At 36.3% G+C, this 17,500-nt stretch overlaps 1 protein-coding gene across 5 annotated transcripts in view; it reads left to right on the plus strand.

The window, feature by feature from the left end:
• Positions 1-17,500, plus strand: part of LOC135210010 (inter-alpha-trypsin inhibitor heavy chain H3-like) — a 360,551-nt gene that overhangs the window by 155,570 nt on the left and 187,481 nt on the right. The gene's annotated exons all lie outside the window — the stretch shown is intronic.

A 17,500-nucleotide genomic window follows, 5' to 3' on the forward strand; every position in this document is an offset into this window, starting at 1 on the left:
CTCTCTCATCTCTCTCTCTCTCTCTCTCTCGATCATTAGTTTGTTGGTAAATGTCCCATAAGATGGGGGAGGGGGAGAACGTGCCTTTTTTTTCCATTTCTCAGGATTATATTGGTAATCACGTATACATGCATTATTAAAAATAATAAATATAATATTGTCCGATAATTATAATATCCTCTCGCTTAAGAAAAAATAAAGCTGCCTGCTTTGCCCATTTCGAGTGGGCAGCAGTAAACACCGGTTCCTCGACATATCGTTACTTGAAAAATAAATGTTGCTAAGAGACAACTGCTGTTAACTGCAGGCATATATATATTTCGATCTGGCTGATTTTTTTAAGATTTATGTTTGTTTTCTTGCTGATTTTCGCTGAGACCTCTTCTGATGGTGCAGAGGTGTCGTTTTTTTTTCCCTTGTATATACATATATATATATATATATATATATATATATATTTTTTTTTTCCGTACAAGAAATAAAATATATTTTAAACTACAGAAGGATTTTACATCATTGTGGATTGTTATCCCCATATACTTAGGGTTACGACATAATACCCTAGCTTCTGCATGCATATTTATATATATATATATATATATATATATATATATATATATATATATATATATATATATGTATAAATACGTATATATGATCTCATATATACATATATATATATATATATATATATATATATATATATATATAGATATATATATATATTATCACAGTTGTAGTTTTATAGGGTGACCTTGTAACAAAACCGCATGCATACCTAATATATCAGAAGGTCACTCCAACAAATGGTGAACATACTTGTCGATATACGCCGGGGGATCGCACCTGGCGAACGAACGCAGGCATTCAACAGCCCCACTACCCCTCTCCTCTCCCCACGTCTCTAACGCCCCCCACCCTTTCTGCCGTTTTAGTCCCTTGGACGAGATAAGCATAAATATTTATTTCGGCTGAATAACCAGGCCGTCTGGACCCCTTCTCTGAGCGAGTCGGGATGCCGATGCCTTGGGTTTGGGTAGACGGACGTTGGTGGGTGTTGGTGCTCTGGAGCTACTGGTTATTCTTTAGTTTAGGTCCCGCAGGGGCGTTAGTTTGCCGTCAATGCACCTCATGCGGTGGCACTGTAGGCATTACCTAAGGTTCTTTGCCGCGTCCGTTCGGCCCCTAGCTGCAACTACTATCTTTCCTTTTACGGTAACCTCCGTTCATATTCCTCTTTCTTCCAGTACTTCCACCCTCTCGTAACAATTGATTCATAGTGCAACTGCGAGGCTTTCCTCCTCCGTTATATCTTTCAAACATTTTCACCGTATATTTCCGTTTCAGCGATGAATGGCCTCATAGATCACATTGCTTGACATTATGCCTAAAAACTATAAATCTATCAATTAAAAAACAACAATTTGTAGTTTAGAGTCTCGTCTTGTGTTCGAATGCCTTTATTTTTATTAAGAATTTGCAATGTGAGTTTCCCACGCATTTTTTGTCCTATCTTTATTTGACCTTCTTTCTGCTGGACGGATAAGGAGTTCGTTTAGGCTACTGGTGGTTTTTCTTCAACTCGATATGTTTTGTTATCTATACTTTACATCGATTTTCTTTTCTGAATCTTTGAAAAATTCTGGATTTCAGTCCGTTGGAGATGCAGCACTCATAATCTATGCTTTTATTCACTGTTTATTAAATTTTCTTAATAAACCAGCGGTAATTATGTTCATTAGCCAGGGGAAGCAAATTTGATATTAGAATTTTTGATATTAGTATTAACGGCGTGAAATTACTAATATCGTCCGATTGCATATTAAATAGGTTACAGACGCCCTGTGGCGTATTTAGTATGGTCTTTGCCTGCCACCTCGTTGGCAACGAGTTTCGATTTCGGGCATTCAGAGAGAGTGTTTCTGGTGATAGAAGTTCACTCTCGACGTGGTTTCGGAAGTCACGTAAAAGCCGTTGGTCCGTTTGCCGATAACCACAGGTTCCATGCAACGTAAAAACACCCATACAGACAAACAAACAGGGCTAACGCACCCCATCAGTTGTCGCATGATTTCTGGAGTTTTTCAGACTTTATCTTATTAATTTTTTTTTTTTCGCTGCGGTTTAAGGAACCCCTAATTATTCCTCACACCGTTGGGGGAAACTGTGGAAACTGCCTCCCTGAGGAGTGTGCAATTGGATCTTCAGAAGTTCATACGAAGCTGCAATACATTACTAACCCTAATACTACTTTTTTTGCATTTTAATACTTTTTCTATTTATCTATTTGTTACATTTTTTTTTTATGAGATCTCTTCTTTCAATCTTTCCCATTAAAATCCTCTACTTCTTGCTAAATGAACACCATATCTTTGGAAGCTACAATTTTAAGTCAATGGCCCCTGGCTTGTTCCCATATCGATAGGTTTTCATCGACTAAACAACAACAACAACAATAATAATTAATAATAATAATAATAATAATAATAATAATAATAATAATAATATTTGATTGATTATTTATTTTGCTAGTCTCTTATTTCTTTTAATCTCTTTGTTTGGGAATGAGTGCGCAATATAGTAATAGATATAAAAAAGCCACACCAATAAAAAAAATAGTCAAAAAGCTTTCACCAAGAACTGACATTTAGAATGAGGTCACTTTGTTTCACTTTTTTGTAACCCCCGTTAAAGAATTTACGATAGTTAATGGACTGGACCCAATGGGAGCAGACAGACACCGGCTAAAAAGAGCTCCATCCTTTTTTATTTTTTATGTTTTATTTTTTATTTATCCAGGTATTGGTTTATCATAAAAAAATCGGAAGCTTTCAACCTTCCCTTCTTAAGTGATGGGAGACAAAATACTACGGAATCAGGAAGAATAGATTCCGTAAAGAGGGGCGGGGACTAGTCCGTCAGTGCAGCTCTCGCGGTGTACTGTAGGCATGATTATTTAAGGTTGTTCGCAGCGTCCCTTCGGCCCACCCTAGCTGCAGCTCCTTTCATTCCTTTACTGTACGTCCGTTCATAGTCTGTCTTCCATCGTGCTTGCCACCATCACTTATCAACTGTTTCCTAGTTTCCCTTTCAGCGCTGAATGACCTCGTGGTACCCAGGGCTTGTCCTTTGGCCTAAATTTCATATTCCATTCCCAAGAGGAGTAGAAAAAGGACAGAATTTCCGAGCCCGGCTCGAAACGTCAACAAACCTGGCAGTTGTGGTACAGCTGACCTACCCAGAATAAATATTGGTGTTGCTGGCAGGTGTCAAGAGTCTGACTTCTTTATTTCTCTGTTTGCCAAGGGAGGGCGACCCTCTCGGATATTGTGCAGCTTGGCAACTGGTTATTTTTTTTTCTCTCTCTCGCTAGAACGAAAAGCATGCCATAGGAATTTTGCTTGATGGTAGAGGAGAGGTACTTCAAATGATAAGCTCGTGCTTGGAGTCGATGTATACGTGACATTTGGAGGTCTGCATTTTAGCTGTCAGTATGTCTTGCCTTTTTGTTCGCGTGCGCGCGCACACACACACACACACACCGAGGGACCATCCAGTCAGCGGCATGAATTATGTGTAACTTTTCAGTAATATGATTACCTTTCCTCCATATACTCCTTGTTATGTTCCTCGTTTATCAGAACAGCTGTCGTATTCCAGACACTGACTCAAACTATTCGTCGTCAGCTTGTCTTTTGTTTTGTTGTTCACAGACCAAGAGTTTTCTTGCCCTGATGTAATCCGTAACTTTGGAATGAGAGCCTCTGCTAAATCAGTCGATGTAGCAGCTCGATTGCTTCGGGCCCTGTTATCATGGGGCCAGTTAGAAAGTCAAGAATTTGTCGGTTCTAAATCTCAAATAATGTTTACTTTTTTTGCGCCACTTCGCAGAGCAGAGTCTTAGATCGAGTGCAGCATGTAAAACATCCTTTGTCTTGCCGTTGTCCATTTTTTGTTGTTGTACTGGTATAGTTAGAAGATCCTCTATTGGTCATACTGACCACTTTTGTTCTGCAGATATTGGAAAAAAAAAAATTGGTCATTACTTCATACTGTCCACTTTTGTCGACCACTTTGTTCTATACATATTGGTAAAGAAATATTGGTCATTACTTCATACTGACCACTTTTGTTCTACAGATGATAAAAAAAAAAAAAAAAAAAAATGGTCATTACCTTATACTGACACCACTTTTGTTCGACCACTTTTGTTCTACAGATATTTTTTAAATAATTATTGGCCATACCTCATACTGACCACTTTAGTTCTACAGATATTGGTAAAGAAAAATTAGTCCATTACCTCATACTGACCACTTTTGTTCTCAGATACTGGTAAAGGCGTATTGGTCATTACCTCATAAAGACCACTTTTGTTCTACAGATATTGGTAAAGCGTATTGGTCCATTACCTCATACTGACCACTTTGTTCTTCAGATATTGGTAAAGAAGTATTGGTCATTACCTCATACTGACCACTTTTGTTCTTCAGATATTGGTAAAGAAGTATTGGTCATTACCTCATACTGACCACTTTTGTTCTACAGTTATTAGTAAAGAAATATTGGTCATTAACTCATAATGACCACTTTTGTTTTACAGATACTGGTAAAGACGTATTGGTCATTACCTCATACTGACCCCTTTTGTTCCACAGATATTATTAGAATAACTATTGGTCATGACATAAAATCTTCCTGAAATATAAATAAGGAGGCCAGGAATCCTGACACACACGTGAACATAACAAAGAGATGTGTTGAGAGAGAGAGAGAGAGAAAGAGAGAGAGAGAGAGAGAGACCATTCCTCATTCCGTCTAATTAGGACGCAAATGAGACGCGTGGATCAGATAACTAGCCTCATTATCAAAGGCTCGTGTTAGTGGGTCTTTGAACTGTATTTATTCAATTTGTTTTAATTGTTGTTTTATATATATATATATATATATATATATATATATATATATTATATATATTTTCCCTTAATTCCGTTTTTATTGATTTCACTTCAGTGTTTTGATATTTTTTGGAAACTTGCTGGTTATAGTTAACCGTTCAATGACTTGACTCCTAAAAATAGCATTGTAGTTACATTATTATTGGAGAAACAAGCCTACAGTTTTGTAGCTGCAAATGCATAAAAAAAATTAGCTTTACTGAGAGCTTTCGGGAATCTGCATGGTTCTCTTTTCATGAGATTGAAAGTGGGAATCGTACAGATTTCCGAAAGCTTTCTGTGTATAGCTTTAGTTTTCAGTATATTTATACAGTTACATGACTGTAGATTTGTATCTCCATTTTAAGATTCTTGCTGTTATTATTATTATTATTATTATTATTATTATTATTATTATTATTATTATTATATTATTTTTATTATTAATATTATTATTATTATTAACTAGAGATTTGTTTCTCCGTTTTAAGACTCGCTAACAAAAGTATTTTTCAATTATTATTATTATTATTATTATTATTATTATTATTATTATTATTATGTTTTTTTCATTACAATCTTCCAAATCGACTGGGTGGTATTTATAGTGTGGGGTTCCGGGTTGCATCCTGCCTCCTTAGGATTCCATCACTTTTCTTACTATGTGCGCCGTTTCTAGGACACACTCTTCATCATCATCATCATCATCATCATTATTATTATTATTATTATTATTATTATTATTATTATTATTATTATTATTATTATTATTATTATACAAGTTTAAGGCCATCATTAAGTGTAATTATGCAATTGCAGTTTAACTGAAAAATAGTCCTCTTGACAGAAGTAAAAAAAAAAAAATGAAAACTTAAGTAATAAATATTTACTCAGAGGACGGAGTTAACGACCTTAGTGTTTATCTGGAGGCTTTTCATATTCGACCTCTGGGTCGCAGTTCGGTTTGTGCAGGACACGTGATGGCCAGGATTGGCCCGGGGCCCTTCATCTTGAAAGAAGGATACTAAGACTACTAATACTAGTGCATTCAAGTTATCAGTCTTGGAATTTGTTTTTACTCATGTTTTAATTATCGTTACCAGAACACATTTTGGTCTGTGTCTAATACATGGCTTTTATACACTTATGCACTCTGTACACAAACACACTGAATAATATATATATATATATATATATATATATATATATATATATATATCTATATTATATATTTATATATATATATATATATATATATATATATGTCGTGTGTGTGTGTGTGTGTGTGTGTGTGTGTGTTTGTGTGTGGTATCAAGCTGAGATATTTAATTAAAAAAAAAAACTTCAAAGCTTTCTTGGGCTAACATTCCAGGAAAGCTTGTAACTTTTTTAGAATAAATTCCGCTTGGTACCATTACTTTCAATAAGGTCTTGTTAGTAATTGTATTAATGCACAGAACTACTGTGTAAGTGATAAAGTAAATATAATATATTATATAGATATATATATATATATATATATATATATAATATAATAATATATAATATAGTATAATATATAATATAATTCTATTGATATTGAGAACATAAGAATTAATTTAAAGCGTCCCAATTAGGAGAGGCGATATTTCAGCATACAACTTCAATAACTAACTAATGCAAGCTAAGTACTTACGGTATCTAACCTTTTATCATTATGACATAAAATTGCTCAAACGGAGTGACATATCAATGACGAAGACTGAAGTAGAGAGAGAGAGAGAGAGAGAGAGAGAGAGAGAGAGAGTTGCAGGTTATGTAAATAAATGGTTTCAGAAACATCTTCGCCATAAGATGTAGATAAGTTGAGAACCATGAAGTTACAAGACTTGGACGAGGTGGTCGTAGCATGAGCTGATCCCAAGACTTGATCGAAGTCAGTCCTTGACAGAAAATCGAAGTGACGTTGCACAAGTAGACGCTTAGCATAATTGGACGGCGCGAAAGGCTTATCTCGAATTTCATGAATAAGAAGCATAAAGACTGAATCAAAGTCTTGGGATCAAGAATAAGATCAATGGGCGCATGCGCTACGAAGCGACAGCTGGGACTCGCGCTCTACTATGTTTATCAGTTGTATTTTCATTGAGAAAACGGAAAGTGACGGGTGCCGTGTTATGCTTGAATACGACTCTGCCAACGCGGAATCAGAGGAATTTACTTCTGGTGATAGAAATTCATTTCTCGATATAATGAGGTTCGGATTCCACAATAAGCTGTAGGTCCCGTTGCTAGGTGAACAATTGGTTCCTAGCCACGTAAAAAGATCTAATCCTTCGTGCCGGCCCTAGGAGAGCTGTTAATTAATCAGCTCAGTGGTCTGGTTAAACTAAGATATACTTACTTATGCTTGAACAGACTTATCGCTCTTCTTAAAAAGAGGGCGAGAATCTGAGGAGAGCGGGGAGAAAGCATCCCCCCCCCCCCCCCCCCCCCATCTGAGAGGAAGAAAGCCCCGCCGCCTAGCTAGCTTCGGCAAATAGGATTTTCAGAAAAGGAAAATGTGAATGATTTTCTAGTCCTCCCCCGCGAGGTATAGGTGTGTCCTTCCCCAGGATATCGTACCGACACACATACAATAAGCTCAAATTCGAGGGACGAAGGCAGCTCCCCGTCCGGGACGCGTTACGGTGTTCGTTTTCTGCCCATCGCGGGTGTCCCGCTGCCTTGTTAACAAGGTCCCTCTTGTGCCATTCACACCCTCGTCGTCAGCCACTCGCGCTCGTGACGTGGGCTGGGCTGGCTGTCTCGTGTGTGTGTGTGTGTATATATATATATATATATATATATATATATATAATATATATATATAATATATATTATATTTATATATATATATATATATATATTTGCGTTTATCGGCGACATCTGCTGGGAGATGAAAAGGGGCGTTTTCTGGGGATTGTTTTGATCCTTATTCTTATCCTTGTTGTGTGTGTGTGTCTGTCCTTTTTTTCCACTCTTTAGGTCTTCAGCGGAGACCCTCACGGATAGAGTCAACAGACTATAAACCCCAAGAGGGATTCAAATGGAAATTAGCCTGGAGAGAGACAGGTTATAGGAAAAGGTAAAAAAAAAAAAAAAAAAGATTATATACTGTCTTTATAGTCATGTATGAGAGAAGAGACTACTAAATGCTATCGCTTTAACCCCCCCTCTTCTGCTCCGTTCAGTTTTGGACCCGTGATTTTATCTGTTTTCAGTTTGTCTCGAATTTCTCTGTTATCTTTGTGTGTATGTGTGTGTGTGTGTGGAGTGATTGGGCCTTTGCTTTTGTACATGTCTATTGGGACGTAAAACCCATCTCGATCACGGCGTTGTATTTCGTTAGATGTCATCTCGTCCAGTCCATTGTATGTACAATGAAAGAGATCGTTCTTGTTTTCTTCATACTTTTAGATATTGAAGTTAACCGAGCGATTCCTTGCACCATTCATCTCAATCCCAGTCATTCAGATTAGTTTAGATACGTATTTATTAGCAGAGGAGAGACATTACTTGACAGCTCTCCGTTGGAGTAGTGGTTAGTGTCGTGAGTGCCACTCAGATGTCGAGGGTTCGCGTCTCCCCCGGGGCGATGAAAAATCACTGGCTCTGTATCACGATCGGTTACTGCTGCAGTATGGGGTCTGCGGTGGGAGGTTGAAACCAACATTCTTTGGAAGCTTGAACTTCAAGCCTTGTTCATGTGAATAGGTTTCATCTACTGAATTGATAATCATAATAATGTCTAGGAAAAGTCGTTTTAGAAATTGGGTCTTTTCAGAATTTTTAGTTAACGAAATGGAGGTGTAGTCATTGCCATGAGGTATTACTCCCTACCTAAAGGACCTATACTTTAGGAAGGACGTCTTTTCGCTGATCTGGACAGGTTATTTCCTTTATTAGTAATAATCAGATCGAGTCTCTGCCTCCGTTGAATGAGTTCACATTTGTAAAGATAATTTGTTTGACTGCTCTCAACAATGGACACCTGTACACCATCCTCTATATCTCTAAGAAATCACGATCGCATTCCTATAGATAATTTGTTTGACCTTGCTCACAACAGTTAACGCCTGTACACCATCTTTTATATCTAAGAAATTACCACCACATATCTATAGCTAATGTTTGTGACCTTGCTCTCAACAGCTAACGCCTGCATACCATCTATCTCTCACAGAAACTACGATAACAATCCTACAGGTAATTTGTTTGACCTTGATCTCAAAAATGAGCACCTTTATTATCGTCTATCTCTCTCAGAAATTGCTATCTTTTTTGCGTGACTTATGTGGTGTAAGCTTGCTTCGTTTGTCAATACTTAAATGAAAAAGTTCATTAATATCGTTTTTTTTATTGCGTATTTTGATTAGTGCATGTTTTTGTTAGGCCTATTCCTTATACTATCACGGATCTTGCACCATTGATGACAGGCCTCGTCAGCTGATAATTTTACGGTGAATCATATTCAAGATTCGGCGTCCTATTGGATGCGTATTTAAATATACTTTAATTTAATCATGTGGGACTTTCATCTTTGCGAATGGTGTAAATGCGCACGGTTTCCTTCCCTGTAGACATGGGAGGGAAATATATATATATATATATATATATATATATATAACTATATATATATAGATATATATATATATATGATAAGCAAGCGAATCTGAAAAATGGTAGTAGGTTTCTATTTCTGCTGTTGCGGAAGACCATTAACAAATAAGTAATATGAGTGTGAATGTCATGAATTTATGATAGAGAGGGAGAGGAGAGAGAGAGATGAGAGAGAGAGAGAGAGAGAGAGAGAGAGAGAGAGAGAGAATTGCCTCCTGCTGTACATTATAATGAATGGAAAGGAACAAGATAGTGGCTAGAATGTATGTGGAGTATATATCTTCTGAATAATAATAATAATAATAATAATAATAATGATAATAATAATAATAATAATAAAATAATAATAATAATAATAAATAATAATAATAATAATAATAATAGGGTAGTGGGCTTTCATTCACAAAGTCCGTGGTTCGATCCAGCCAGTTTTCTGTGAGTTGGGTCAAGAAAAAGGGCGTGAGATGAGTAGTCTCTCCCTAGACATTTGCTTAAGAACGGGAGGGCTCCAGCGGTAGGAGGGACGCATAGTGTTGAGTAAAGACCGTTTAATTCATATATGTATATATATAAACATATACATCTGTATATCCATATATATATATAAATATATATACATGCACACACACACACACACACACACATATATATATATATATATATATAATATATATATATATATATATATATATATATATATATATTAATATAGTATATATAATAGTATATAAAACGTGTGAAGAATATCCAGATCTCACCTTTTATATTACGTATACCAGGATTTTGTTGGAAGGCGTTTTAAGTCCCACCTCCCCCCCCCCTCCAAAAAAAAAAAATGAAGACTTCGTTCCAGAGGAAGATCAGTAGCGAGATAATGTCCACTTAGTTTTGCAACTGAACGCGAAACCGGGCGATGATAATACATCCTTATCATGATAAGTGCTAGATACTTCATAGATAAGCACATCCCTTCAGTAGCCACACGTTTTTGTCGGGCGGACGGAGCTTTGAGCCCTTTCCCCAGTGCATTGCTGCTAAATTATTACCTCGAAGCAGATATCGGTTTTTTTCCTCGCGCATCCTCGAATGTTTTGCTGATGGATTTTTTTTTTTTTTTTTTTATAGTTACTGCACTCAAGGGACCCTTAAACTTTTTATATACGCTTTAGATATAAGGACGCAAATGAAGCATCACTTAACACCTGGCGTTGTATTTGAAGTCTAAAATTAGCGTCTCTGCTTTCTATTTTTTTTTCCAGACGCTAATGGGAGCAGCAAGCTCGCGCTCGTATGTGGACTGAATATGCGGAACCAAGGAGCGGATTATATTTATGTAAATCTTAAGTTTTAAATATGACAAGGAAGAGTGTAAGGACGAAGCCGCCCCAAATATAATTCGGAGAAGGCGAATTTACAATGATTTTCATCGTCTTGCTTTTATTAAAGCTACCATTTTTTTTTTGTTTTTTGTTTTCTTGCTATTACCGTGCAACGGAAAAGCTTATTGATACAATTGCGTCTGAATAAAAGGGAATCGTGTTGATTTGTGAATGAAACAAATGGAGTAAATAGTTATTTTAGTGTATATGTGTATATATCATAATATATATATATATATATATATATATATATATATATATATACACACATATGGGTAATTTGTGATAGCCACAATGCCCTCGTAACTTCTCGAAGTTAAGAGGGCATTGTGGCTATTACAATTACATATGTGTCTGGTAAAAATTACCAGTAGATTCTACACACACACATTTCTTATATAATATATATGTATATATATATATATATATATATATATATATATATATATATATATACATATTTGTAATTGTTTACCTTTTAGCTATGTGAAGCATTATCTTGGATATTGTGTGCTCGCTTGCACGCATCTATGTACGTACGATTGTATAAACATACTCAAATTATATTCGTTATTGCATGCCTTTGATGGTAACTGAGCTAGCTTGCATACAGTGTGTGTGTGTGTGTGTATTCATTATTGACCCACAAGAACGCTGGGAGAAAATAATAATGTGATATTATAATATGTTAATGCGTAAGGTACATCGCTCTGACGTGTGTTCACGGTATGCTGCTGACTTAATGAGATAATTAATGAGTTTTACCTTGGGGGGGTCATTATAAATCAGTCGCCCCAGATAATCCCGAGCCCACCTGTAAAGGAAGAAGGCGAAGAAATTGAATATAAAAAGGAATTGACTTTATTTTGATCACAGTCTTTGATATGTAGATGTCTTGGGAGGCGGAGGCGGTCTCGTTTGATTGATAGGTCTGGAATGAGATCCCCTATCACTGAGAAACAATACAGAAATGGGATCAGAGGAATCTTTCCCTCCATAGGGGGATAGCGCTGTCAGTGCACCTCGTGTGGTGCACTGTAGGCGCTACTTGGTGTTCTTTACAGCGTCCCCTTTTATTCATCTTTTTCTTTTATCTTTTTGTCCACCCTCTCCCAACATTTGTTTTGTAGTGCAAGTGCTAAGTTTTCTTCTTCTTCTTTTAAGTCTTTGTACTCTCACTTTCCCTTTCAGCGCAGAATGGCCTCGTAGGTCCCAGTGCTTGGCCTTTAGCCTGAATGTGATATTCCATTCCAATCTAGACGAATCTTTCTGTGTGTCTGTCTATCGTACTCATATTAAGGTAACCCGTTTCATTTTGTGTATCCGTGATCGTATCGCACATTCCTTTTGTCTGGTGTATTATGGGTATTTTCGCTTATTCTGCGAAGAATACTCGAGAGCATTTCCACCGAAAGGTTGGAGAAAATGACAGAGAAATGTTAAGTGCCCTGAGGGACGCCGCAACTTTGCTCTTGGGAAATGATAGTCGAGCTCGTTGATGATAGATTTTCTTTACTTTTGTATGGTTTTTTATTTCCTTATTTGGCGTTCACTGTTGCTTTTAGTGCTCTCTCTGGCACAAGAATTGCAAATGCGAAGATTTAACTTGTATCATAGTTGTTGGTGTTGCCGTAGTACAGTATTGTTAGAAATGGTAACGGTGGTTCCAGGAATAATAATATTATTACTTCTGATATTGTCCATTGGACCTTTATATTCTGCAATTATTTCGTTCTTGTCTAAGAAGTAATCTCTCTCTCTCTCTCTCTCTCTCTCTCTCTCTCTCTCTCTCTCTCTCTCTCTCTCTCTCTCTCCTCTCTCTCTCTCTTCAATTATATATACATGTATATTTATATGACACACACACACACACACACACACACACACACACACACACACTCATATATATATATATATATATATATATATATATATATATATTATAGTATATGTGCAGCTTCGTCCTGATTCCGTAGGCTTAATTTTTTTCATGTTAGTTTAATGGGAAGAGTCCTTGAAACCTTTTGAAGAGGCAGAAAGTTTCCATGATGACTCAGATCAGATTACAACGATAGGAAGCTAAACTTTCGACAAAGTAATTTCAAGTCTTTGGCCCCTGTAAGCTTCTTCCATATGAATGGGACTTATCACATTATTAATAATAATAATAATAATAATAATAGTAATAATAATAATAATAAAATAACCATAATAGCATGAGTGCTTCAAATAGAGGAACAAATCCACAGGTGTGTAAATGAACACATACTTAAATTTAAAACTGTAAGGATATCTTTCTGGAATCTGTTCGGTTCATCTTTTCAATCTCAGATTCCCGAAAACTGTCCTTACAGATTTAAAGTTAAATATACGTACATATACATAACTGTGGATTTGTTTCTCCAGTAATAATAATAATAATAATAATAATAATAATAATAATAATAATAATAATAATAATAATAATAATAATAATAATAATAACAATGATTAAGACTGCCAAGACAAATAATGATAATGATAGTAATAATAATGACAATTTGATAGTTAAGAATGTCAAGACATCCAGTGTTTAAATGACTTAACGTGCATATACTGCCTCACCCCTTTTTCAGTATAGTACATGAAAGAGTTGACATTTATTTTTAAACTGCGGGATAAAGTAGACCGCTAAATTTGCAAGTCATGTCTTTGTTTATCTGCACAGTTTCATTTGTTCACCAGACTGTCCTTTAAGAAATGGTGCTTAAATACACAACAGTTAACCTTTTGCTTACTGATCCTACATGATAATATGAATGCTAGGTCGATTCATTAGAACTTAATAATAATTTTTTTTAATAAAAGAACACAGTCTTGCAAATTTGCTAAAATATTCGAAGATTGTTCTCCTCGACAGCCTGATAAACGACAGAGATCCGGGTTGAAGAATGCCTTTTGGCAACTTTTTCATCTGTGGGCATTTGGAGAGAGAGAGAGAGAGAGAGAGAGAGAGAGAGAGAGAGAGAGAATATATGTCAATCAAGCTTACTGAGCTCTTCTCCTGAGAGAAAGGATGAGAAGAGGGTAAAGGTGGATCTGAGGTATCCGATGTCATATACCCCCCCCCCCTCTCTCTCTCTCTCTCTCTCTCTCTCTCTCTCTCTCTCTCTCTCTCTCTCTCTCTCTCCAGTGGATGTTACGGTCGTAGTGTCTGATTCTGGTTTGTGCCGGAATGTCATGTTTATTTGTGGCCCATTCGCCAGGTTTATTTTTTTTTTTTTGTACGTAAATGCCTGTCGCCATTTAAGTTATTATATATATATTATATATATATATATATATATATATATATATATATATATATATATATATATATTCCTAGAGGCTGTGAACAGGGATTAGGTATAAGTTTAATCATAGGTCTTCATAAATATATTGGTGTTTATGTGCTCTCTCTCTCTCTCTCTCTCTCTCTCTCTCTCTCTCTCTCTGTAATGTATATATAAAAATTAAATATTTATATATATATATATATATATATATATTCATGAAAAAAGGAGAGAGTATTTAATAAGAAACGAATGGAGCTGTAAGTAATGACTAAATATTTACATACAAATGACATAAACCAAATATAAACAAGGGAGGGTGCTTTGTTAAATAGTAAATAAGAATATGGTCGTAACAAATGAATAATAAACAAATGCTAAATAAACAAACAATCTGATTGGAAGACAAAACAAGTTAAAAAAGGAATAAACTCAGGAAAGTGTCCATTTTGCAAGCAAGAAGGATTATTTTATTAATTATGGTAATTTATTCTATAGCTGTATAAATTCTCCATATTTTTGCATATAATGACTTTATAATTCCTTTGATGTCTTTTGTTTTCTGGTCCTTTATTTGAATTTACTTTTTCGTGATGGGAGGAAATTTATTTTATGTCGGTTATTATTATAATAAATCAATTGTTCAAAAGTACATTTGTAGACGTCGTTCATGAAAGCACTACTAATATCGAGCTAGTCTGCTTGTGAAACTTTGTGTTCACATAGCGCTGCTGTATCTCCTCTTTCAGATCCATTTTCAAACCTCAATTGTTATATCCCGTGTGATATATAATGTTCGTTTCGATCATCAACGTGATATAGAATTCTCACAATTTTCTCTTCCCACTAAACGTAAATTAGTTTCGGTGCCGGGCCTTTGAAAGCGAGGAGCCCTTAACTCGTCCCTAATGGGTTACTATCTCATCCAACTTCTGAATTTTTCATGCAATTGGGGGAAGAAGGCCTTTGGGACGTGACGTGCGTGCATTCGCCTGGGGGCCGATATAAATTGGGTTCTCGGGAATTCCTGCCTGACATGAAGTATTTATCGTTTCCGCGTATTTTTGACCGCCGGGTTTCCATTCCAGACATCGTCGATAGGTATAGGTATCTTTGCATGCGTTTAATTATCGGGCGAGTCACATAAAAGCGCCTCAGTGGCGTGGTCGGTATGGTGTTGGCGTACCACCTCGGTGGCCGCGGGTTCGATTCTCGAGCATTCCGCTGAGGGGTGAGAGATGTGTATTTCTGGTGATAGAAGTTCACTCTCGACGTGGTTCGGAAGTCACGTAAAGCCGTTGGTCCCGTTGCTGAATAACCACTGGTTCCATGCAACGTAAAAACACCATACAAACAAACAAGCAAACAAACAAACAAAAACATTTCTTGTGCGTTGTGAAACTCTGATAGACGCAAATAGAGGAATGAGTATATTTTAAATTGTTTCTTATTGAAGATTAAAACGTGTTCATCTTGTCTGAAGCAGTAATAAGCTTCCTGTTTGTTTCATCTTGGAAAGTGAATGAAGGTTTAGCTATTCTTTTTGGCAGTTGCTTGCATTTAAATGTAATTCATAAATGCTTCCCTCTGCGTATACATAGGTTTTGCGAGTGCTGTCATGTTTTGAATATGATTTCATACGTTTCTGTAGCTCCCTCGTTTGTCAATATCCTTATGTTGCGTGTAATGTTTCCAGTTATTTTTTCTCATTTACTTCCGTATTCATGCATAAATTAATTTTCGTTAAGTTATCCTTAAGCAACAAGCTTCCATACAACTATCATAATGGAATCCAGAGGCTTTAAATATACCGTTAAACAGACGGTATAAGATCCCCCTCCCCCACCACCTTCTCCCTTTACAGAAAGCCCATTTGTATATCTGTCGCCAGACTGAAGTGTCTGTAGAGGCATCACTCGAAGGCGTGACTGTCAGTCACCTGTAGGGAGGGTCATCAGATAGACCTCACCCGTCGCTTTCCTATGTTGATAAAAACCTTTTAGGATGTGTAGGAAGATTCCTGTTAAAATGTTGCCGAGCGGAGATCGAGTCGCGTCTTCACAATGAAAGGGGCATAAACGGACTTTGGAAAAACGCCTTTGATGGCAGAGGAGTGCGTATCTTTCTAAAAACAATTATTCTTCAATCGAGCTAATCTGGGAAGGCGCGTGGCTTATCTTATTACCGTCCGGAGAGTAGAATACTTGAGTTACGGACGGGAGGGTTGGCTGTTTAGCAAGGTGGTTTCATGAAGAAGGTGAATATTGTTATTCAGTCTTTATGACTCGTTTCAATAAATGTGTCCCCTTCACACGATTGGACTTTAATTTGCAAATACTTCTCTTGAAAGACTTACACGTCCAACTTAAACGGCTGTCTGATGTAAATAAAGCCCCGAGAAGCGACGACCTTCCAAATGAATGAAAATGATTTAGACTACGCCCAAAATCTTTGGGTCGTGAGCAACGCCCATGGCAAACTTAGCATGAAGGGGACATTCGAGAAGGAGAAAGGAAAATAAAGATAAAAACTTCGGATGGAATTGTACACTGACTAAAAGAAGCATCGAGGATTTCTGGAATATTTTGAAACTAACAATAAGGAAATGAAATCATCAAATTGCAAGGAAAGTCAAGCTGGAATAGAACAGATCGGTGTCGTTAATTCAAGTGGTAGGTGCGTGAATGCGAAAGCAAATTTTGATTGTAGAATTTCGGTGTAACAGCGAAGGAAAAAATAAAATCTTTATTGAATACGAGAGGCTGAAAAGCAAAGGTTTACAATAGTAAAATTATTCAGGGAATAGAAATGGCAAGAGAGAGAGAGAGAGAGAGAGAGAGAGAGAGAGAGAGAGAGAGAGAGAGAGAGAGAGAGAGAGAGAGAGAGGATGTTTATAAAAACGTATAAAGTAGTCATTAATGAATTAAACAGGTATAATATAGTCAGGTAAATACATTCTTTTCATTTACTGTATGGAGAGAGGAGAGAGAGAGAGAGAGAGAGAGAGAGAGAGTATAAAAACGTGTAAAGTAGTCATTAATGAATTAAAAAGGTATCAAATAATCAGGTAAATGCTACTCTCAAGACAGTCTTTTCATAAAGTGAATGGAAGTGTAGAGAGAGAGACAGGAAGATGGATACATACCGGGTTAAAACCTTTTGGGGGTCACTATCTACAAAAGATTCATAACAATAATAAAAATAATAATAATTATTACTATTATTATTATTT

This window comes from Macrobrachium nipponense, chromosome 39 (assembly GCF_015104395.2).
Source record: "Macrobrachium nipponense isolate FS-2020 chromosome 39, ASM1510439v2, whole genome shotgun sequence".
Taxonomy (NCBI): domain Eukaryota; kingdom Metazoa; phylum Arthropoda; class Malacostraca; order Decapoda; family Palaemonidae; genus Macrobrachium; species Macrobrachium nipponense.